We start from the raw sequence: 24440 nt of genomic DNA, 5'->3' as shown, positions 1-24440 counted from the left end.
CTTCCCTGTCCTGTAACAATGGTCCTTCAGAGCAGAGCTACAAGGCCAGTCCTTTACATCTCTCACTCTTTTCTTGATTTTTTAACCCAAAGCTGTTGTTTTACATAACTATCAGCATTGCTACTTGTGGGAGCCATAGCAGATGGCTCAGATCATCATCACAGCTCAAATTTCTTCTTCACTGCCTAAGGGTGGTCCATCTCTTTCCCCTGTTGCCTACTGAATTTTTAAGCACTGTATGCAGAGCTTGTAGATGAGAAAGTTCCCTACATACACCCAACTCTTTATTAATTTTGAGGCAAACTTCTGGTGGAGGTGGGATGGGAAGCCATTATTTCAAATTGACAGCCAAAACTCGCTGAAATCTCATCCTTCTGTTACTTTTTTCAGAGCTGCCATTGCATCCAGAGGGGAAAGTGAGCACTTACATGTCAGCAGTTTTTTGAGAAAGAAGGACTGAGTCCTCTTTCATTTTGAAAAGGAACAGGCACATCCCTCCAGGGGATGGTTTTACCTTGCATGAAAGTGTCCATGTAATTTCCATTTCCTGTGGGGAAGTCTTTTCTCAGTGCTGCAACTTTTGAGAAAATTCTTGAGGTTCTTGTAACTTTCCTCATCCATTGCATGGGGAACTTTAAGACAAAGACACTTAGGTTTCCTTTCATACTTAAAACCAACCACTGGAAAATGGGCACTGGTGACACAAAGTGTAAAACTCCACAATAAATTTATGCCTAAGTCATAGAACAAATTGGTTGTGAAGCAGAATCTGAACCTAGTTCTCCTAAATCCCAGCTAACTCTATAGCTGCTGTACCAACTGCAGGAGCAAGGGAAGATCAGCATCAATCTTCCCACATCTAATTATTGTAGAGAGCCTACATCTTCCCCCTTAGTGCATGGAGATGGCCAGTGGGGAGAAACATGGCTTTAGATGAATCTTTAGCTCACATCAGCCCAGCTACACTTCTGTCCTCATGTTAGAACAAGAGCAGAGGTTATGAGTATCTGCGTCAAACCTGAGTCAGATGCCTGGACATCATGGCAGTAACAGCAGCAGAAAGCCCAAGAGTGAATGACTTTACAGCCATAACGGGAGCAGCAGCCAGTGGAGGAGCAGGTGTGATTTCAATCATATCAGTAACAGAGACAGGCAGTGTGGAGGCAGATGGGCCTCTGCCAGAGCAAAGGCAGCCAGCTGCAAGATGGAAGATGCTGATGCAAAGCTGGTGAGAGAGATGCTACTGATGGAAGTGGGACTGCAGCAGGAGCTGCAGCAGCAAGAGCTGCAGCAGATGCTGCGTCTGCCTCAGAGCAGTGGGCAGCCAGAGTTTAGAGATGCAGCTGCAGGTGCTCTTTGCTTCTGAATTCCTAGTGGTCACCACTTGCTGAATGCAGACAAGGGCTTTTACTTTTACACAATAATTTCTGCAAATTATTGGGGTGTGGCAATGCATGGCACTAAGATGAGAGCAGGATTACATTTCTCAGTGATGATCAGCCACTACTCCACTTCACAACAGCATTTACAGGCCATTCAGTGAAGCAAAAAATACAATGAAGAGTTACTCTGAAAAATCCTACCTCTACCCCTTATGCTGTTCTGTAGCTGAGAGTATTTTATATCCCAGCCTTCCCTGTGAATGCAGACTCTTCTCAGCTGGAGGAGAAAGTGACTGTGACACTTGCTGAAATCTTGTCCATAGATTGGATTGCTCCCAGGTTTTCACCAGCTGAATGTCTCTGTGCCCAGCCCAGGTCCTCTCTCAGCCTTGTGACAGAACTTTGTTGAGTCCAGAGAGAGACTATTTCATCAGATAAGTGGTAGAAATTATGCAAGCCTTTCCCAAACATGGCACAACATTCTGATAGTTTGGGACATATCAAGCAAAACAAAACAATATTCAGAGCATGAAATTTTGTCATGCTGTAGGGGTTTTTTATGTCTTTTCTCAAAAGCTATGCATTCAATATGAGCATCTGGACTTGCCCAATGAACACATATTATTTTGGTAGAAGAAAAGTTTCAACACTAAAATTGAAAGATTTTTGAAATTGGAAGGTAAACAGAAAAATAAAACTCTCCATGGCCTTGAGATCGTGGTGAAGGAAGAATGGATACTACAGTCATGGTCAGTTAAAGATGTGCTCAGTTCATTTAAGGAGAGTCTCAGTTCTCTTTGAAAAAAAGGTGATGTTTTCATTCACTATCCATTAGAACCATTTGAACACGTCTTAAAGATATTTTTAAGTCTTTCTAGGCAAACATTTCCAAACTGTGTGTGCAGATGAACCCTTGAGAAGTAACTTGATACCTCCTAGTTACACCATAATAATTGATATGACAAGCTCCAAATTTCTCCCTTTCCCTCTCCTTTTTCCCCCCTTCATTTCTAACTGTAATTTCTATTCAAATGAAATCTTAAATATTCTGCCCTGACCTTTGCTGGAAGGAATTTAATTACCTATGGAGTTTACATAAATTATATGGCCTGTTTGTTTAAGATTAATATTACACAGAGATCAATAGAGCCATGGAACATCAGTATAAAATGGCTTCTTGCAAATGCCACCAAAGGTCACAAAATTCTTTCCGGGAAAAGGGGACAAGAGACATGGTGTGGCACATTCCTGTCGTCAGTCCAGTGTTTGTCACTGCTGCTGCATCTGCAGCCACTCAGGGATGATTTATCAGCTGTTAGAGGACACTTAGTACAAACACACTATAAGAACCAGCTGAGGAAAAATTAATTGAATGCAGTGATGACTACAATTCATCACTCTCAAAAAAATGGTTCAAAAAGCGAGAGAAGGATGATACATTGACCACAGCTCAGATAAACTGCTTTTTATAACACTCTTTGGAAACAGCCTCTTGCTCCCACAAATGCAATGCCAGCTTCCTTGTGGAAAAGGCAGCTCTTATTCTTGGTTTATGAGATGGAGAGGACACACTCAGCATGCATAGTCAAAAGATTCATTACAAATTACATGCTTGTAGCTTGTAGAGCTGCTTTCTGTGTGCCCTAGGTATGTTTACCAGAAAATCTGAGTTTATTCTCATATTAGGTTGACAGATTTAATGCAGTGAAAGTGCGACACTGTCAACACTTCCTGGCTGATCAAGACTAGATGGAGCGCCAAGAAAATGTTTCCCCATGTTAAAAAGAAAATGGGTTGAGAGAACAGAGAAGAAGGAAATAGGAGAAGAAAGTATCCTACTGTTAGAGCAGTGATGTGAAGTGGCAAATTGGGTTTGTGTGGCCAGGTTTTGGTAGTGTGGGGGGCTACAGGGGTGGCTTTCATGAGAAGCTGCCAGAAGCTTCCCCCACATCTGGCCAATCCCTGGCAGCTCCAAGACAGATGTGCTGCTGGTCAAGACTGGGCCAGTTAGAAGTGATGGAAACACCTCTGTCACACAGAGGTGTCACACTCTACAAGAAGAAAGAAAGGTATTGTGCAAATGTAATTGCATCCAGAGAAGACTGGGGTGAGAACATGTGAGAAGAACAGCCCTGCAGACACCCAGGTCAGTGGAGAGGGAGGGGCAGGAGGTGCTCCAGGTTGAGATTCTCCTGCAGCCTATGGTGAAGACCATGGTGAGGCAGCTGTGCCCCTGCAGCCCATGGAGATTCATGGGGATGCAGAGATCCACCTGCAGCCCCTGGAGGAAAGCCACATCAGAGCAGGTGAATGCCTGAGAGGAGACTGTGATCCCATGGGGTGTCCATGGCAGGGACCTGCAGGCAAATGGAGAGAGGAGCCCATGCTGGAGCAGGTTTCCTGGTAGGATTTGTGACTTTGGGGGGGGCCCACAGTGGAGCAGCCTATTCCTGCAGGATTGCACCCCATGGAAGAGTGACCCACACTGCAGAAATGTGTGGAGAACTGTCTCACATGGGAGGAACCCACGCTGGAGCAGGGGAAGGACTCTTCTCCCCAAGCACCAGCAGGAGCAACATGTGATGAACTGACTGTAAACTCCATTCCCACCTCCCTGTGCTGCTGGGGCAGGAGGTCAGGGTAGGAAGGAAGGAGGGATTGGAGCAAGGTGTTTTTAAGGCCTTATTTTACTTCTCATTATCCTGCTTTGATTTTGTTAGTAGTAAATTCAATTAATATCTCCAATTTGAGCCTGGTTTGCCTGTGATGGTGTTTAGTGAGTGATCTCTCATCTTAACCCTTGAACTTTGTTATATTTTCTCTCCCCTGTCCAGCTGCAGAGGTGAGTGATAGAGAGGCTTTGGTGGGTGCCTGGCATCTAGACAGGGTTAACCCACTACAGTCTCCAAAGACTTACTACATCTGAGCCAAACCATAGAGTTCAACCATGCTTTCCACTGAGAAACCTCTGGTTTTGACAATTAATGCTCCTATTCTGACCCTCACCAGAGTTAAGCACCAGATGCAAAACCTTTTGCTAATATTGCTAATGTGAGGGGAGATTTTCACAATTGTTCACAAACTAGCAGCTCCCATTGTGACATATTTTGAAAGAGACCAGTAATTTGTGTACATGGTTCTTAGGACTTCTAACCAATTAGCTCTGTGCCAAAATAGGAACTGAGCTTTTATGAAAATCAGTTCCTCACTGTGGTAATTAGCAGAGTTTTTTGGGGTTTTTTATCTACAAGAGGTGGGCAGAATGATTTTAACTTGACTTTGAGACCTGCAGGCTGAATTTCCAGTCTCTGAAAGAAGGAAAAAGCAAAGTGGTACCCTCCTTTGTAGACTGGGATGGAATTCTTTGGTGACAACCATATTTTGGTTAGTATGAAAGTCTTTCTCAGCTCTGCTTGGGACAAACTTCTATTGGGAAGTGAGACTTACCAGCTTTATCTCCAGGGTATGGATTTTTGGGGCTATAATAAACATGGATTATAAACCAACTGGAAAAGTTGGTTTTATTGCATAATAGAGGACAAAAGCACTTGACCAAGGACTTCTGCTCTACAAAGCAGTACAGCATGTAATTTCATATGTAGGAAGATGACTTGAAGCTATACAATCTGGAGCTTCATTCAGAGTATAGTTGGATTCAGGCCTTTGGTTTGATCCACTGTGGAGAGGAGGCTCAGAAGCTGAATTGAAGTGGGATGAAACTTGGATATTTAAAAGGCCCCAGAAGCCAAGCAGAGTTTTGATGTGGAATTATGCTCTGAACAGCATTAGCTATATTACCAATCTTTCAATTACTATGAAGCCTCTTTCAGCAAGCCTGGAGTCAGAATACCACGCTGAGGGAGCATTCAAACAGAAATGATACATTCAGGGCAATAAAACTCCCATTGTTTCCATGTCCTATAATAAAGCCTGTAAACCACAGATGTGATCAAGGCCATCTTTTGCAGCCACTGCACATACAAGCAGGATGAGACAGGCTTTCCTCTGCTCACAGACCATGAGAGAGGGAGGGAGAAGGGTGAGGATGAGGGAAAGGGACTTGTCTCCATGCCCAGCTTGGCAGGAGCAGAGCCCAGCTCTGCCTTCTCACTCACAGCCCAGCAGAGTGGGAAGTACTTCCCACAAATACCAGCTGCAGCTCAGATGGATGATTTAGGTTCCAGTTACAAAAGGAGGCCCTAATGGGCAGCGCTGTTTGCTGGCTTGGAGCCTAGGGGTGTCAGAAGAGGTCTGTCCACTCACACCAGCAGATGTGCACACTTACAGTGTGGCTGGGATTTAGCAACCAGGATGGGCTGCACCTGGTCCCTTGTACAGGGACAACTGGAAATGATCTACCAAGTGTCTGTCAGGCAATGGGGGGCACTGATTTCTGGTGTAAATTGCAGTTCATGTAATTAACTAATGAGAACATCTTTGAGTTTTTCACCTACATCCCGTTTGGTGTTGTTGATGGTGTAGGTCAAGCAGAAGATTAAAACTTCCATGTACATTCTGTGCCACTGCCAAACTCTTACTGGCAGTCACCAGCCCTGAGGCAGGCTGCTAACACTCAGGCTTCACAACAGACCTGTGTGGATTTCTACCTTTTTTGATCAGTGACAAGCGTACCCATAGCAGCCCATTTGGATGCAGGCAGAGGTGAAATGTCCCAGAAGCCTGGAGATAAGGGTCATTTGGTGAGTGGACTTGTGTTAGAGCATCCCATTCACAGGCCAGGAGGCATGTCCATACCTTCAGCATCATCTCTGAAGACCTTGTGGCCACCACTGAATTTTGAGAGAATCTTTGGCTGGTTTTGTGCTTTAAGGGAGGGGATGGGGATATAGGATAAGAATCATCATCTTTGCTGGAACAGCTGAGCATTGTAACTCAGCCCTGAGATTCTGCATATTTCTTTTTTTTTTTTACTTTTGGGGGTTTTTGGGGGTTTGGGGTTTTTTGATTTTGTTTTGGTTTTGGTTTTTTGTTTGTTTGTTTGCTTGTTTTGTTTTATTTTATTTGTTTTGGGGTTTTTTTGTGATTCCTAAGACAAGGCCATGATGGGGAGCAAAATGTCTTATCAATAGATTGCAGTGGCAGTGACACAGGACTTTAATTCAGGAGGGTGTATCCACATCCCTTTTATTCCCTTAGGGACTATGTTGCATTCTAATGTGAAAGATCCAGAAAAGATCCAGAAAGCCAAACACTGCTTCCAGTACAACTTTAAATTAAAAGTTTGATTATGCAATTACATGATGACCTATAAGAGAGGGGTAAGAGGGGGTTTCTGGTTCATTTCTCTTGTGTGTCAGGATACCACTGCCAGAAATATGAAACCAGTTTATAGGCTGTATGATTCATTCTACAGAAGAAGGAACACACTTGAAAATAAAATAAAAATTATGATGTAAAAACTGAGTTTTTATCTTTGCACGTTACATCAGTGCAAATCTATGCAAAGAAACCTGAAACACAGCTTGGCCCCTTTAAGCATTTCTAAATATTCTCAATTAATACATAATAATTGAAAATCTTAAATACTTGAAAATTTATTAATTTTCAAGAATGACAGACATTGTCATTCTTGGCATAGTAAAAATTAAAACCAGCATTGAACATAAAGCATATTTTACCACATCAAACCTTAGCTATGATTACAAATTCTCATCATTCCTTCACCAATAATTTCAAGTATTAGCCCAAGGCAAAACCTTTTTGGCATTCTCCTTATATTACCCATAACAGAATGTCAATTTTAGTACCTGGGTCCTTTCATGTGCCTTTCCTTGAGGTGAAATCCTTAGCTATGAAGGGGCTGTGGCACTTCACCCAGTTTTCCAATGATCTTCATGCAATTCCAGCCTGTAACCAAGCAGAGCAAATGTTTATGCACAGAGCCGAAACAAATCAGTGCTGATGCCACCACTGAGAACTGAGTGACCTTTGGCAGAGGAGCCCAGCTTCCAAGGTTCAGCAGGCAATGAGGATTAATTTTATGGTCTGGACAGAGTCCTGAATTCCAAGCATAGAAATTGGATGTTTGTAATAAGCTATTTACAGTTGCAGTTCTATTATTTTTATTGGTCCTCAAGGACCCACAAACAATGCTGCACATTTTGGTCACCGTCTCCTAACTCATTGTGTATTCACTGTCTCCATAAATAGATATTGCTTGTTGGACAGCATCCTCCGTATCTCTCTCCCTCAAAACAAGGAGCCATTGGGTTAAGAATTACAAAGGCTGAGAGCAAAAGAAGAGACACAGTTCTCAGCTCCCACATGGAGTGGCTATAACTCCGTCACCAGGGGAAAAGTTGGGAACTATAGGAACAACCACAGCATTTTTAGTAACACATATTTGCAGAATGTCCAAAAGAGGAAAATTCTGTCAGAACTTAGAGGATATAACACTCTAATGAAATCTTTTCATAGTGTTGCTGTCAAAGCCTTTCCTCATTTCTCTCTGGTACCTGAATACCACAGACAGGATATTCAGCACATTTTATCATTGCTTGCAATTTTCATTTAATGTATGAAGCCCAGGCAAAGCTCTATGGAAAACTCATTCTAGATGTATAAAGTATGGTGGTGTATGAGGTAACAGTCATTTTTCCTGCATGCCCAGCGTAAAAGCTGCAGAGTGAGGGCCTGCAGAGACACAGAACTGGAGTCTTGGCTGAAGTTAGCATTATAAACCTGAACTCTGCCATGCAACATTTTACAATCATTCAGCTTTTCTTTCTCTGCGAATCTGTAGATTCTTCCAAATGCTCAGTACAGGCAGTACAGATTTATCAAGCACAAGGCTGGGAAGCTTTAAATACAAGGAATGTCTTGGATCTGCTACATTTTGAGCAGCAAATTTGGTCCATATACTACTCTTTGAAACTCTTTCCATGAACCAGTCTCACAAAGTGACTGATAGATGTATTTTACTGTAATAATGTTAACTACATGTTAAAGCAAAAATGTACAAGGACTGCAGCAAACACCAGCAGAGAAATTGTAGATTAAATTACAAAGGGAATATTTTTTTCCACACTTTCCAATTAAGTCACAGGGGACACTAAGCCAGAACCAGGATGGGTAGAGGAGTTGCTGTATACTCCAGTCCAAAGTTGCGTCATCATTATACTGATATTATCAGCATGGTATCTTCTTGGAAAATTACAGGAGTAAAAGGAAAGAAACAGCATGGGAGGAGTCCAGCCCCTCAGTCAGTAGTGTTCAGAGGACTAGAGAGAGAAAGCCATAGTCAATTATTAATCAAGGTCAATATTTATGGCACAGGGAATCATTTTAAGTGTACATTATTCATGTAGAGACTTGTAATGAGCACTTCATGCTTGAATAGAGAATGTATATACTGGGATAATTTTAATAAGAAAGCTCGTAGGAAACAGGATATATCTCCTCAGAAATGGTCAATATGTCTGTCTGTCTCTCACTCTTGCTCCCATTGAATCAGTCAATACTTTCCACCATTACAATTCATGATCAGAAATATCCTTCAGCTGGAAGTTGGTAAGAACGAAATGAGATGTTTTAGACTTTGGTTTTGAAGCTCCTATTTATGCAAACAGAATCCAGACTGTGTATTTTTCTTGAAAAATGGTAATGTAACCTAAATTATGTGAGGAACTCCAGCTATCCATTCCACATACCCAAACAGACAGAGGCCACTGCTGGGAGCATTTTCATTGCCCGGTTTGATGAAGTTTCTGAATCACACTTCCACCTTCTTCGTGAATCCTTCCTCCTCCTGGAGTGTGTATCAAGGATAAGGATGTGATAAAACACTCTTGAACTAGGAAATGACAGCTTTGCTGTGACAACTGCTGAAGAAACAAGTGGCTGGGTTATATGACTGTAACATGTGAGCCCTTGCATTTGGGATTTGGCTTGTATTCCACACATTCATACAGCATCAGTCATTCACTGAGAGCCTGCTCTTTATGCTGTTGCTCTCACACACAGAGAAGAGTATCACAGTATGCTGAGTCAGGCTTTAAAGGAATTTAGGCAAATAAAGATGCTGAATGGCTTCTAATAGGATTTCCAAATATGCCTAAGCACACAACTTCTGAAAGGCACCTCTGAAAACTCCATAAAGCAGTTATGTGCACCTCAAAGTGCTTGAAAATCTTATCATTGAAAGCAAGTAAATTTCTTGCACTCTTTACCTATGATTTTCAACAGAGGCTGGAGAGTTTTAAGTGTTCTGGACTCTTTAGTTGTGTCCTTTGAAAATGCCAGCCTAAGACCTTATCCATTGTCAACAACATCAAAGTGAGGAAGCTCAGCAAAGTGATTTAGAAGCTGGTACTAACAAGCACTCTAAATCAATCCAAAACATGTCTTATGCTGGGTGACGTCTGCTATTGATCAAAGGGACAGGACAAGTCAAGTCAAGGAAACACGATTGGGAAAATAATAAAACAGCCCCAGTGAATGTTTCAAGGTTTTTCTTTGCTTGAACGATGGCACTAAAGTGCACTACTGGCTGAGAGGTGATCATCTGTGGGATACTCCCTAGACAAAGAGGAGACAAGGTATATTAGAGGGACAGTAAAAATGAATTTCCCTCCTCATGACCCCTTTTTGCAATCTACAGTTTATTTATGTTCTTAACATTAAGACTATACACAACTAATTCCTTTCTGACAGATGATGCATTGCTAACACAGCACAGTGGATTGGTACTTTGTAAGGACCTGGCAAAGCAGTTGGTGTGCCTGTGTAAAAGCTGTGGGAGATACTGCCAGCTCACAAACCTGCTGATGGAGTCAGATAGCCTGGAAAGGGCAGAGAAGTTGGGAGACCTGCTTCCAGGACAGGGCTCTTCTCAAAAAGGATCATTATCAGGGTCCATCTTACATAGAGGAAGCTTTTTTTCCCTGAGGTCACTGAAGACACCTTCTGTCTCAAAGGAAGGTCAACAATTGTTTTATGCATGCTGGGTAGCGTTGTGTTGCTTCTTCTTTTCCTATCAGAACTGAAAATCTGGTTGAGAAATATCCTACTGGCACAATTTCTGAAGGCCACCCACACATCCCTGTAACGTAAACCTCTACACTTAACATAGGGGTAAACGTCTCCCCAGGGAAGAGGGGGGAAGGACCATGTTGCAGAGTTACAAACATCTGCAGAGAAGGAAGCCCATGAAGCATGTATGTTTTACAGAAGGAGCTCAGGACAGGGGGAGAGAAAAGCTCTTTGTTGCCTGGAAGGACAGATTCTCCAGGGGCAGGTGAGGAAAGGGGTGCAAGGTCATGACTGAGAAAGATGAGATGAATAAGGGCTGAAAGTCTCCTGATGTCATGTGACTGCAGACTGTCCTGGAGATCCCACTCCTCAAAAAGGGCTGGGAGCTGAACAACATTATCCTGCACTGGGAGGCACTGTGAGCAAGGCCAAACAAGCAGCCCCCCTGCCTCAAGTCAGTGTCTTCTGCTTTGATACAGATTGTAGCCAAACAAGGATGCAAATTGTAGCCAAACAGTTTGCAGAATTGCTGTGGGGTTTTTTTTTTCCTTTTTTTTTCTTTTGTATTTTTTTTAATAACATAAAGTAGTTAATGAATTTTAAAATAACCTTAAATCTGATCCAAGCTACTCCATTGCAGCTGTAAGAAAAACTACACTGGTCCAGCTGGCCTGCTGCAGAATAACTCCAGACAGCTGGAGACATGGTTAAAGGAATCTAGTCCTCCACAGCTGGGCTGCCGAATGAAAAAGTATCGTGTGATGATCTCAGAGAATTGCTACTACAGAAGAGAGAAACCCTGGAGACAAGGGAAAGATAGTCTTTGAGAGGTGTAAAATTCTCACAGTCAGCCAGAGAAAGTAGTTGTGTGTGCAGGACAGCCAGCTCAGCCTGGCTTCCTATGGATTTGCCTGTGGTGGATTCGTGGCTGTCTGATCTGAAACAGATGCCAAGCGAAGCTTTTATCAAAGCCAGGGAATTAAAAATCTCTCTCTTCCAGAAGGATTCTCTTCTGATTCTTTCCCCCAGTGAATGGATTAATAGTCTCCATCTCTCTCCTACCTGCCTGCCTGAGACTTGCAGGAATTTGCTACTACTTTGCGTGACTGAAATGAAAAGAGTAAGTGGGTTAAAAATGCATCAGATTGAGGAAGAATACACACAAAGACAGAACGGGATCCTCTTGTTTAGGAAAACATGCTGAAAATATAGCTGATGTGGAACATGCCATCTCCACAACATATTTCCTCTTTAGCCCCTGAATTTTCTTCCTGGTCTGGAAGATTTTTTTTGTATAAGGAGTGGGAGAGGATGGACAGAGCTGTACATTAAGGGCACTGAGGGCTTACAGCTGGCAACACCAAACCCATTATTTTCAGCTACTCTAAAGAGCTCTGGATAAGTGCAATCCTGCAAGCTGCCTGCCTGCCTTAAGTAACAGGAGTTTCACTGGCTTGCATCAGCCAGGCTCTGGCTCTTCTTGTGCTAACCAGGCCAGCATTATTGTATTACATTTAATGGAGCTCCTTATGTCATTCCAGCCTTGCTTCCTTTTTCTAATCCATGTGCTTTCCCTCCCTCCCATCACCTCTCCCTCCTCTCAGCTGGAGTATGCATACGTGTTCCTCTTCCCCTGTACCAGACACCACTGCAGTGCAGTGCTTATGATTACAAATCATCTCATTAAAGCCAGACAGCCACTCAGCTGGATGCAAATCACTGACCTCCTCCATTTATGAATGTCAGATTTTTCAGGGTGGGAAGGGAGGGAGGAGCAGGGTGGAAAGTGTTCCATTAAATGGCATCCATCAACCCTATCACATTTATAAGCTAATAAAAAGGCTAAAATGAAGTTCATTGGGACTGGCTGGATCTAGTAGTACCAGCTGGTTCTATGAAATATTAATAGAAACAAGACACGTCTCTGTGTTGGAGTCAGTTAGGTGAAAGGATGATACTCTTATTGATAAGTTACTGCCCTGTCCATTCTTCTGAGTGACATCTTCAATTTTCTTTCTGGTAGTGTTAATCCTTCTCTGCATGTGACAAGACAAGGCTAAAACACAGGAGATTCTTTTACTGAAGAATAAAGACACATATTTTACAGGAGATCAAAAAGATAGCCTCAACTGGCAGGTCACACCTACTATTTTGAACTTTTTCCAGCATCTGTGAATTTTGCTGCCTTTGTGTAATTCAAAAGCAGAGCTTTGGCTTTAACTGGTAGAGGGAGACATATCAGGGAAGGTGTTGAACCTGAGCCCTGAGGGAAAAAATGCAAACTCTAATGAAGAGTTCAAACTATGAAAATGCTGTTTAGCAGCACGGCAGAAGAGCTTGATCCAGGATGGATCTGGCTTGATGAAGGTTTTCCCCATTTTGGTGGCTTCTCAGTTCAGCAGGTTCTTGGACTTTGAATTAGGAATAAATGTGAGCTAAAAAAATCTTTTTGCTGGGATACCTAGGCAACCTGGACATTCACATATCAAGGCAATTAGCTCAGCAGATCCAGACAGATAGGGCCAAATAGCTTGAACAGAAAAGCCAAATAATAAACAGGCCTGCACTAATCTCAAAGATCTACAGATGGTCATTTCAGGTTGCATGAGCACTATAGCATTAGAGGGAAGGAGAGTGTACCAAATGACGTCTGTCCCATGGCAGAGCAGATCATCTCCATCCATGTTAATATCAATTAAGCGCTTCTCACCAACACTGAGAAATATTCTCATCTAGCCTGGGCCAACCAGCCAGGCTGCTGGAGGTCTCTGCAATCACTGGGAAGTAGCAACTGTAAAAGAGAATGAAAACAACAAAAAGAGGAGACCTCTTTGAGTCACTGCAAACAAGAGTTTCACAAAGACAGAAATATACACCATAAACTTTTTGTTCTATGAATATCTCCTCCCAAGATAATGGCCAGTCACAAGCTTTTAGAGACAAGAATAAATGCACATATCCCTTGGCAGAGCCAGGCAGATGCAATGATAAATTAGCTGGCTGGTGGAAGACTACCCACTGAGTAGAGAACGGGATGTCAAACAGATTCATTTATGGCTGTGAGAGTGATCCGTTGGGTTCTGAGTAGTTAGTGGAAATAATTATATCACATAAACAGCACGTTTCTTACAAAGAACAGATATGCCATTGACTAGGTAGCAGAAGCATAACTTGTCACTGAGCAAGCATACACACAATAAATTTGAAGCTTAAAATCAAATCCTTTTGATTTCCCCAAAAGAGTTCAGTTCGGAGGAGAGCTCAAGCATAAGCAATGTCAGTCAAAAAGGTAGTAGTTGCAATGGAAGTCTGGTGAGAGGTTTATAGCAATATATTTATATGTTTGTTTCACCCAGAGGGGACAAGAGCCAAATGAGTCTTCAAAAAACAGTAGCTATTGCACACAGAGACATCCATTTGCCAAGTGTCATGCTGCATAACTGCTTACAGCCAAAAAATATCCATTACTACAGTGAACAGATGTGAGCAAGAATAACAGGAAAGGAGAGCTGCTAAGAGAAGTTCTGCAGTGATATTCAGAATAATTCAAGTACAGTAATACAGGCAGGGAATCTCTCCAGGTAACAGTAAACCAGCCGTATCTTCACAAAGTGTTTCTATTATTCCCACATTTTTTGACAACTGCTGGCATTTTAAACCATCTTTCAGGAGCAGACTGATGGAGTTGGTACTCCTGCAAAGATGAACACAGGCAGAGGAAGGAGATAAAGACCCCTTGAGCTGTATGAAGGGTAGAACAGCAGACAACACAGCAATCTGCACTGCCTTATGGTTCTGGCCTGACTTGAGTTTGAGAAGAAGCAAAAAATAGATAGGGAAGCATAGAACTGGTAGAACATAAACAATCTGGTGTTTGACAGTGATGGAACACCTGATTTTTTGGAGAAGATAGAAGATCTATTTGTCTAGGTTAGGCACAGGAATCCCACAACCCTTTTTGGTCTTCAAAATCTCTTATCTAAGAAAAAAATTGGTTATGAAGTACTTTTCAAATTAGACATGGGCAAAAAATATTTATGTGAAGAACTGCTGGTTTGAGACAGCCTGTTGAAGAGGTTGAAGAGTTTTCTCCTCTTCAGACTCAGCAAGCTAATTTTCACAACAGAAAATTAAGGTTAAAATGTAATGCAAATAATCATGTGAATAAGTGTGGAGTCTAGCAAGTGTTCACTGTCTGCTTTGTTTTTTCTCCAAGGACAGCCAAAGAAGTCAGACTCTGCCTAAGCTACTATCTGGCCCCATCAGCAGAGTATGTGTGCTATATCCAGTGACTGTGTCAAGGAAAATCTATTAAACTGACAGTGACAAATAACCAAATCTCCCCCTTCCAAGGAGACTATAGTCAGTCTTGCTGGTGCTCTCTTTTGTCCCAGAAACTCTTGAGTCCTATGCTACAGCTGCCCAGCTTCAGTAGGAGCTCTGGACGATAGCCTAAACCCAGCTTGATAATTGGGGAAAATTAACAGCATTTCCCCAGCCAGAGGAGGGACTTTGAACCTGGATCATTGACCACTGACATCCTGGATGAGTGTTTCAGCCACTGACTACTTTACCAAGTGTGTTGGTAAAGTATTTCTTTGAGGAAAGAAGGTTGTGGAGTAACAATAAGAAATTGGCCAGTATTTCAGAGGAAACTCCCAGGACTTGTTAGGGTCTCAAAGAAAATGAATGCAAGTATTTACCCTTGGGAGAGTGTGCCAGCTTTGGATTGGGAATGAGGACCCTGAAGACGTGCATCTTGCCCCTGCCCACCCAGGCCCTGCAGCTCTCTCTCCTGGTTCTCTCTCAGCTACACACTGTAGCTCCCTGCTAAGCTTTGAACCAGCCTGCTTTGAGCCCCACCCTAAGCACATAATCTCCCTCCAAGCTGTGTCCTGAGCCTCGGTGTTTGTCTTATGGTACAGCACTGGACAGACAAGGTGGCCACTGGACCTTACCAGGCTACTGAAAGTGGTCTCTGATGACAAAGCAAATTGAGCTGAGTCCCACAGAGCTCCAGAGCTTGAACTACTGGTCTCTACGCATGCACATGCATTCATCTTTTTATGAGACAAAACCTTTTTATTTTAACTCTTCTTTAGCAAATGCCTCTAGGTAAAAGGGAGCATTCCCACCAAATGCTGACCTAATAAAAGATGTGGTCCCTGATTGAGTAACTTTGCAGAAAGAAGAAATCCATAAAATCACGTAGTGCTCGCTTTGGCCTGAATTTTTTGGTGCTTTGTCAGTCATTTACTCTTCAATTCTCCCACTGAAGCCAGTGAACTAGAAAAGAACATGCTCTCCATGAGTACCTAGACTACATTTAACAAAGGACAGACAAAATAAAAGAGGGGGGAATCTACATATTTTCATATTTTCCAAATGGTTTGAATGAACATAGACCTGAAAAGGCTAGGATAGATGCATTTATGTGGATACTGATCCACCAGGCTTATCCACACTGGATTGATTGCCAGAATTTTGAGCCAGCAGAGGAGAAATGCATTGATCTGCTGAAAACTGGCTGGAGCCTGTGTATCATGCTGAATATCTGCACATGGAATCATAGCCTAATTTGGGTCTGAGCCCAGCTCCAGGATGCTTTTCAGGAGCATTTCATCCAAGAAGGGCTTGTACAAATATACACCTGGTAGGGTACTCTATTTTTGTCTCTGCCTTTGCTTAGCTGTACAGAACGTGCTTGGCTGATGCAAAACCTGCTGAAAACTCTGCCCAGGGTAAAATAATGTTCCTGCAGTAGATATTTCCCTTTGTTTTCTGTATCCTCTCTACTTTTTATTTGGGCTATCCCATCCCCCCTTTCTCCTCAATGAGGTAATGTTTATCTGAATTTGTTTGCACTTTAGTATCACATGATGACCCTCTCTCCTTCACATCATCAGATGACTTTTCCCGTGGTGCCAAGTGACACAATGGGTGACAGCAGAGCAGTTACCAACAGTTGCATCAGAAAAGGCATGTGACACCTGCTCTCAGGAATTAAAAAAAGAGTGAGCTCACACTGAAGGTGACTCAGCAACGCCTCTTTGCTGCTTGTTATAAAACAGACAGGCACATTTTGATCAGCCCTTTACTGTAAGAGGATTTGAAGAATCTTTACATGAGCCAAATGGCAGAAGCAACCTCAGCTTATACAGACTCAGGGTATTTCTGTCTGCACATTTTTATAACCCCATGCTAGATGAGACTTGCAGTTGCACTCCCTGATGAGTAAGAATCTGAAAGAGCATGAAACAGCTGAATCATTATTCATCTTCCCACTTAAAGAATATAGAGAACAGGTGGGAAGGAGGAGGCTACTGAAGGCCAGCTACACATTTCTATTCCAAACAGAACACTGCTATCCAGTTGCTCGAGATCTGAGAATTAAACATAGGCAGTGGATTTTTTTTTTTACATTTCTTCTTATCTTGATACAACAAAATTAAGAAATCATCTCAGTGATTGCTTCATGTACAGCATATACACTCCTGCACTTCACAAAGTTTGCATAAATAAAAATTATATGAGCTGACACTGTACTTTATCCAAACTAGACTGTTACATTATAAAAATTCAGCCCTGAAGAGAAGAACTCAGGGATATTGGTGCATGAAAAGTTGGACATGAGCCAGAAAAGCGCACCTGCAGCCCAGGAAGACAACCCTATCCTGGGCTGCCTCTTCAGCAGTGTGAGGAGGGAGGTGACTCTGCCCCTCTGCTCTGCTGTGCTGAGACTCCACCTGCAGTGTCACATCCAGCTCTGGGGCTCCCAGCATAAGGAGGACATGCACCTGCTGGAGCAAGTGCAGAGGAGGACCATGAAGGTGATCAAAGAGCTGGAGCATGTCTCCTATGAAGACAGGCTGAGAAGGTTGGGGTTCAGTCTGGAGAAGTGCAGGTTCTGGGGAAACCTCAGAGCACCTTCCAGTACCTAAAGGCAACTTATAAGAAAGGCAGGGGCAGACATTTTAGTGGGGCCTATAGTGACAGGACAAGGGGCAACAGTTTTAAACTGAGACAGTAGATTTAGATTTTATATAAGGAAGGAATATTTTACAATGAGGGTGATCAGACACTGGAAAAAGTTGCCCAAAGAAGCAGTGGAGCCCTACCCCAGGAAGGTTGGATGGAGCTTTGGGCAGCCTACTGTAGCAGAAGGTGTCACTGTCCATGGCAAGAGAATAGAACCAGATGATCTTTAAAGATCTCTTCCAACACAATCATTTTCTTTTGATTCATAGTTTCTATGATTGTTATCCTTTATATTAATCCTTTATCTGATCTCACTGGGGACTGTTGTACCATTGATGCAACAGAGTCCAGCCTAAAATGTCTCTCCTGATCACAGTGCTTGTCACCCTCACCCTCACAGAATGGGGGAGACCATGGCATGTTGCTTAATCTCAATAGTTGAAGGTTGAAATCTTTACTGGGTCAAAAGTGTGGGCAGACTGCCTCATACACTGTCTCCAAGTACTGTCTACCTTCTTAAGGATGAGACAGCACTAAATTTGCCTCATTTTAGTCTTAATACAGAAGAAATGCATATTACCCTCCTGCCTTATTCTTTACTATGACTTACACCTTTTTATGCTTCATTGTCCAAATTAAAAAAACAAGCATGAATTGAAGTCTCAACTTCTGCAGCTGTAGCCTAGTGCTATAGGTAACAATAGCTGAGCTCTCAGAAAAGCCCTTAAAGCTTCTAAAATACCCCCACCCTTACACATTAACCAGACAAAAGTGAAATGACAAGGCAAGACAAAAAATTTCCAATCCTCCTCATATCTCCATGACTAATGCCACTGCTATTGTGGAAAGATCGGGGGGAAGTGAATAAAAAATATAAATTATATTTATGCCTTTCATCCATGTCTTGTTTGTTTTCTCTTTATTGTGCATTGTATTAATGAGGAGGAAAATCGTTATTTAATATCCTCTTCCAAAAAAGGCATTCAACCAAAGCATATGAGGGCTTGAAATAATTAGGATGATATAATTGGGTACATTATAGAGGGCATGAAATTAACTGTAGTTAAATTAACTCTTCTTTCTCACATGAGCATAAAGGAGAATTGCTGAGAACACATCTTTTTCATACTAATTGGAAGCCGAGTCATGTAGTATTTTATCTGCCTGAGTTTTAACTCTGAATCACAGGTGTGCTTGTACATTCTTCTCTTGAACACTACCTCTAATTGTGGTCAGCCTTTGTTTAAATCTCCTGGACTCTCTTCTGCCTATAGGCAATACTGAAATTAAAGCTTGCTGCATAGTGCTATAATCCCATTTAGGTCAACAACTAAATCGGAGTCTTTCAAGAACATTTAAATGTGTCAATGATTCATTAGGCCAGGACTAGAGCAACATTCCTGTTTCATGAGATGGAGTATTAGTGACCTTTTTTCCAACACTGGTATTTGATCTCCTGTTAATTCTCTCCCCATGGACCTGCTGAGCCACCCTGGGGTGTGTCTGAGCCTGGTTCCCCTCGATGGGCTGATTCTGGTCCCAGCACCAGGCTGATGCTCTGGTGTGAGCTCAGCCCCTTGGACATGCCCAGTGCCTGGGGCTGCCCCCTGCCTGCCCTGTTCCCTGGCCAGGGCACCAGGCTGGGCCCTGGCTGTGAGACCCTGGGCTGCCAGAGCCCTGCAGGTACCACAGCCCCTACTGCACCTTGACAACTTCCATCTGCCAAAGCAGAAATCTTCTTTGAAAGCCAGATGCAAACATGCTTATGACAGTTCTGTTCCTTCCAGAAGCCACATTTTTATATCTTGCTGTTAAGAGCCTCATTCCAGCCAAGAAATAGAAATGCAGCTGCTGCAAAAAAATTATAAATTTAGGTTGAATTATTTTCGGCCAAAAAAGAAAATGGAAAAACAGTGAAAATAGTTGAAGGCTTCTGTCAAATTTTCAGAATGAAATGTTTTATTTTTTTTTTTTATTTAAAAGAGACATTTCTTACTTTTTTTTATTTTATCATTACTTTTTTATTTTTAAAACTTTTCCTTTCAAGACTTAACTAATTGTTGACTCTTCTCCCTAAAAGTAACAGGGATGACTCTCAGAGATGCCTGTGCCAGGATCCATGTGTAGGTGTAGCTTTACAACTATTTTTTGGATGGGAAAGCAGAGAGAGGCTAAGCTCATAACAGTCCCGCAGAGGCCTGAAAGACCTCTAGGAGTTTGGGAAAGCCCTGCTTGTGGAACTAATACTCACAAAATAGCAACTTCAACTGTTCTTTTGTGCTTTTTTACCTTGTGAAATTTCAAACCATTGAAACATTTTTATTAGTGTGAAGGGATACAGCTGGTCTAAACATAGGTTAACATCAGAAGTGAAAATTTAAAATGTAAAAGCAAAGGCTTATTTGCTGTGCAGACAGGGAGCTGGAAACAGCTGTTTTGTATGAAAGCACTCATTACTTCATTTGTAATTAGTATCATTGAGAACAACATGCTGTGGCTGTCCAGGAAGGCTCAAAACATAACCCAGAGTGAGTAGTTGAAATCCAGCCACGCTGGACCCATCCCTTTCCCAAGAGGAATTTAACAATAAGAAATAGAGTGGTGGTTTGTAAACAGGCAGAAATGCCTTCAGTGAGGAAACAGTCAACATGGGGGAAGCCCAGAGTGTTCCACCCTGATGTGATGCCAATTTTCACCCTATTAAGTGAAACAGTGTTGTTGTTGGATATGAGGATGAGAACCAGGTGACCTAGTCTTGTGCTTTTCACCAACCCAGATAATTGTTTCATTCATACACATATTTCAGAAAAGAAAGGTAGAGGTGCCATTGACTCTCTCCACCCTCTGCTATCCTCCTTCCTCCTGGGTAGCACCAGCATCCTACAAGACAAGGTAATGTGCAGCCTTTCTCCCTTTCCCTCTCTCATTTAAAGTCAAATTGTTTTCTCATTCTCTGAACTTCTGTTCCTCCTTTTTCTTCTTACTGAAGGTGTACATTCCTAGTGATCTTAGTAAGCCATAGTACTGCAGAGGTGTCTGAAAACTGTATTCAAGGTCCTTCCTCCTCAGTGTCACTTCTAAAAATGGTCTGAAATCAACTAACAGCAATATTAGCCAAAATAACTCAGATGAGAAGAAAAAAATTAAAGAAATCTGGACCAGACATTCAAATAACAAAGTCTAGGTTACAAGAGAAGGGCACACACAGAAAGTAAAAGACAGCAGTAAAACACATTCATTTCCAAAGGTGAGACTTCAGTGAGTCAATCTGTATTCTAAGTCATTTGAACGTTGAGGGTTTTACTGTATTTTTTTTTGCAATGAATAATGCAGGATGTAACAACAGATCTTCAGATGGTGTAAACTGGCGTCAGTCTCCCCAAGACAATGGAGAACCAATGGCTGTCATCAACCCAAAACCTGCTGCTCATTTTGAAAGGGGCTGCAACTCTGTGTGCCTGGAGCTCACTGAGGGTTTCAGTCAGGCTGGCTGAAGTCAGCCTCCCATGGTCAGGATTTGGGATGTGGAAAAAGCAGCTGACTTAAAAGTGCTAGCCAAGTCAGAAAAGAGGCAAATGAGAAGTAGAATCAATGGGAAGCACTAGGAAAAGGGATCAGGGGCAGGAGTTAAAGGTGGAGCATGGCAATTGTTGGAGTTAACACAAGAATGTGAAGAAACCCAGAGGAAATCCTGTAAGGACAAGAAATGAAAGGACAAAATTAGAAACCTGGGCATCCATCAAAAGTAGCAGCACTGAATGCATGAGGAGAGGAGAAAGGAGGGAGGGAAACTTGACCAATTTGTCCGTTTCCAGCTGTTTTTCAAAATTGTAATTTTGCAAAGGTGTATTAGTATGCGGCACTGCCAAGGGATGACAACAGGTAACCTTTGGCCCATCTGCTACTTTTCTTCCCTGGCTTTTAAGAAGATACACTGTAACTTACCTGACACAGATGACGTGAAAAGTGCTTCCTTTTTTTTTTTTTGGGGGGGGGGTTTGTTGTTTTTTTTAAAGGGTAAATTAGAGGAAAGGGGGTATATTATTATAACTCAGCCTCAGATGCTGAGGAAGATGATATCGAGAATCTCCCACCAGTCCTTGTTAGCTACCTGCAGTGTGAATGCTATAAATATTTCAGGCTTTCTCCCCTCTGGAATGAAGCTCTGATTCCTTTACATCTTGAAGGTACTCCCCATTTCCTTTTTCTAAGCCAAAAACATCAACATGCATGGAAGTGTCTGGCAGTGGTAGATCTCAGACATATATGGCAGCATTACAGTTTGCAGTCAACTGGGGACACAGAAATCAAACTAAAATTTCAGTATTTCAGTCCCTCCCAAGACATAAGACTGGGGAAATGTGTAGGCAGCTGAAAATAACCTACATCATCACAAATACACATGCACCAATCTATTTTACAATGTCTGAGCACAAAATTGCTTGAAAGCTTTTAACATCTCCCCCAAGACTACACAATGTTTGATTTGATGATCCATAGGTTATCTAAATATAATAATATCTTCTAAAAGTCAGAGATCTACAATATGCAGAAAGCTGCAGAGTGTCTCCAACAATAAGACTAATGCCATGCTGACTTTTGTTTTTGCAGAACCCTGGCCTGGCTATGAAGATCATCACCTCTTGTGACTCTCTTTGCATTCACTTGATTTGGGCAAGAGCCCCTGAAAATCAGAAGGTATTTGAGTCTGTAGATCAAAATGTTTTTCTCTTTAATGTGCTTGAACATTTTTTTAGAATAATTTTTATCATGCTCACAGATGGCAGAAAAGCTTTTTCTTTATCCTGCATTGTGACCATTTAGAATGAATCCAAATGAAAGGCAAAATGATGAATTGCAATGTGAAGAGGCAAGTAATCCCAGTATATGGCTTTAACATGTTTCATTTGTCTGTAAGAAAATCACTCCTAGTAGATCTAAATTCTTCTGCAGAAGTCACTGCTAAACTGTCCTTCTTTTCATATTCAAATTTCAGAATGTGTTAGAACCTTATAATCATCATTTTCCAGGAAGAGAACATAAAGCACAGGACTATGAAAGGAGAAAAGTGAAGTTTTCTGGAGAAGGCAGAACCACTAAAAAAGAGGTATTTGAATCTTGGTTCAGCACCCGTAGAGTAACATTTTAGCCTTGTGGAAAGAGTCTACAGCCAGCCAACACGATATAATATGTTGATTATAATCACTCATATTCCAACACCAAACCTGAAAATGAAACTATGTTTTGCTGGAAAACTATCACTGTTGACAAACAAAACTATTGTGCATCACAAATAATTTGATTGCTAGAAGATGAATGGACACCAACTGTTCATGGGCTAGAGAAGCTCCATGACTTTGCAATGAAGTAGGGGGAAAAGCACTGGCAGATTGGAGTCCCCACCTCACCCATACTGAGCAGGTACATTGATGTCTGACTGAAAGGCCAAACTCTCCTCTTTTCTCCCAAGGATGGTTGTTAAAATAGCCAGTTACAAGTTGTAGTAGTTTTTTGCAATTGAAACAACACCACCAATTTTCTGGTCCTGAAAGTTTACAGAGCTGATGCAGAGGCAGCAGTTACATCTCCACAGGCAGTTTCTTGCCCTATCCAACATGCACTAACACACCTCATGTTTAAGTGTTATCCTGTTTCAGGACAGTGTTGATGTTTGCAGTAGCCAGGAAGGGCATGGCCAGGACCTGGAGGTCATTCTACACCACCAAACCTCGTTTTCCAGGAGTAGGGGAAGGGTCCCTTCCAGATCAGGCCAGGGTAGTGTGCTGGTAATCAGGTACTATTGGGCTTCCTTTGGCAGAGTGGTGAGCATACCAACCCCTTACCTCTCTTGTACACATTTGTTATTAATGTTGTTGTTGTCAGATTAATATTGTTGTTTACAGAAAACTGTTTGTTTTCTTATCTCAGTGGTGTTTCCAGTAAATTGTTCTTATCACAGCCTGTGATCTTTAACTTTTGTGCCTCCAATTCTGTTCTCCACCCCACCACAGGACAGGGGGAGGAGGGAGTGAGCAAGCAGTGTATGGTTTTTTATTGGAGTGGTGTCAGGGGGAACACTAAATTGGAGAACACCATTCCCAAACTATAGCACCTATAAAGGTATCTAAAAGTTTTTTGCTGAGTCCATGGGCTGAACTCATCCACTCTGGAAAAACAAGGCCAGTTCTCAAGATTAAAAAACACACAATGCACATGATCCAGTACACAGGCACTAAGTCACCAAGAACTACCAAAACACAAGTCAACACATAATAATTATAATATAATCCTGGGGAAAACCACTGTTAATTTATAGTAATCCTATTAAATTCACTATTAACTAACTGTATAAGACCTTATAGGACATACATACCTTAAGCACCTTTCATGACACTGAAATGGGTTAATTAATGTTCAGAACCCCACCACAGACATTAAGAGAAGATATCCCAAACTCAAAGTCCAAATAAAAGATCCAAGAGAGTAAGAAAGAAACTCAAATACTTTGATTTATATTTTGATTTTGAGATTCCCAAGCTTCATGATAATTTAAGAGGAAGTCACATTCCCATAGAACTAAAAGCATCCATGGACAGCTTTCCATAGATGGTGGAGTGATGTGTTACATATACATTTATTTTTCATGGAAGTAGAAAGCACATTCATCTAAGTCATTTCTGTTATATTCTCTGACAGCTTTTGAAAATTGCCAGGCTAGTTTTTTGTATTTGATCTCTCAACATTATTGGAGGTTGTATAAACAGGAAGCGATGTATAGCTTCAGCATCAATTAAGATAATTCTAAACAAACACACTGTCACAGTGCTGTCAGTTCCCTGTGGCGGGCATGTTCATGGACTAAGATCACATTGCAAATCCACTTCCAGTGGAAATGGCAGTCCTGGTGTTCCTCCACTTATCTGTAGCTCTGCCTACGTAAGTAGCCCAAACACATCCACACCATGGAGTTAAATACTGCACAGTGTGGTTCATGCAGATTAATAATTGTTACATTACCTGGGGATGGTGGGAAGAGGGGTTGAGCCATGTGGATGCTGTTCTGCTTGCCCTTAGGGCCAGAGAAGATGA

This window comes from Camarhynchus parvulus, chromosome 2 (genome assembly GCF_901933205.1).
Source record: "Camarhynchus parvulus chromosome 2, STF_HiC, whole genome shotgun sequence".
Classification (NCBI taxonomy): domain Eukaryota; kingdom Metazoa; phylum Chordata; class Aves; order Passeriformes; family Thraupidae; genus Camarhynchus; species Camarhynchus parvulus.
Note: the sequence above shows the minus strand (reverse complement) of the source record.